Source organism: Acyrthosiphon pisum, chromosome X (assembly GCF_005508785.2).
Source record: "Acyrthosiphon pisum isolate AL4f chromosome X, pea_aphid_22Mar2018_4r6ur, whole genome shotgun sequence".
NCBI lineage: Eukaryota > Metazoa > Arthropoda > Insecta > Hemiptera > Aphididae > Acyrthosiphon > Acyrthosiphon pisum.
In genome coordinates this window covers 81,357,925-81,359,293 of record NC_042493.1, presented here as the reverse complement: position 1 = coordinate 81,359,293, position 1,369 = coordinate 81,357,925, and positions in this window count along the sequence as shown.

Here is a 1,369-nt window from a genome sequence, read left to right as displayed (position 1 = left end):
TTCCAAAATCCAATAGGTAGATATTTTATAAGTAAGTATAGTAAGTATAGTAAGTATAGTAAGTAGGTAATAACTAATTATTAGTAATAATAAATAATTATAAAATTGTAGACCTATAAAAGTTTCTCAATACTAAGAAATAAGAATATTATTATGTGTACAAGTACAACAGAATTGTCATAAAAGAAATACCAAAAATTCAAATTCTAATTTCGATGTAATCGATATCAATATTATTATCGAATCGCAATTCGCAATAGCTGATGTAGAACTTCTGAAAATAATAGCAATTTAGAAGTGATTTAGAATTCAGAGTAAGTTGACATTTAAATTATAAATTATAATTGTTACCTTACTAATATGCCTGCATTGATAATATTAAATACCTAAACCTAATGCGGGTATCGTTAACTCTTTAGTCTACACTATGCTCTGTACCAGCGGTCGCCAACCGGTAGTCCACCTGAAAATTTAGGTGGTCCACGGAAAAATTTACTATAATAACTTACAATATTATTTTTACAGAGTCTGTATGATAATTCTTCTGTACCTACAACTGAACTGTTCTTCCGTCTTCATTAGCGCGGTATATATTGTTTAAATTTATATTTTTATATATAAGTTATAAATTATTATACCAAACTGAAAACATGGGTCGCCCAATTGTGTTAAAAATTCATTCTTTATTTTTTTTTTTAATAATAATTTTTTATTTGTTTTAAATATTAAAATTTATTTATTTATTTAAATTTATTATTTTATAATAATTCATTTTCTTTTATAATATTACCTAAATTCTGAAATAGTTACACTTAATTACAAATACCTGTTACTAAAAAGAGGTTATTAATATTATATGTTAATTTTTTTTATATAATTAGTACTTTATTGATAAAAAAAAAAGTCAAATAATAAGGGTTAAAACCGGTATTAACCGAAACCGAAATTCGATATTTAAAAAAATCGAAACCAGAACTGAAACCGAAATTTCGGTTTTTGAGAACCGAAACCTAAACCAAAACCGATAAAAATCATAAAGGTTCCAGTCCCTGGAAATCACTTCATTATTGTCAAGCTAAGTCTCGGATATTTGAATACGCGTATAGACTATAGACTTTTAGGTAATTTCATTCTCAATGTCATGGTTATAAAATGGTAATATATCTTTTATTAATTATTTTTTAATTAATTTAAATTATGAATGAGAATACAATTTATGGTTATTTTTTTTGCAATTCTCGTAAGTCATAACTTGTATTACATACCTAATTTTGATTATTAAATCTTTATCTGGTTTCCACGAAATTTGACAAAACTGTTTTTCGTTACTGTTACGCGTTTTCACTATACTTTGCACAAAATTACTACA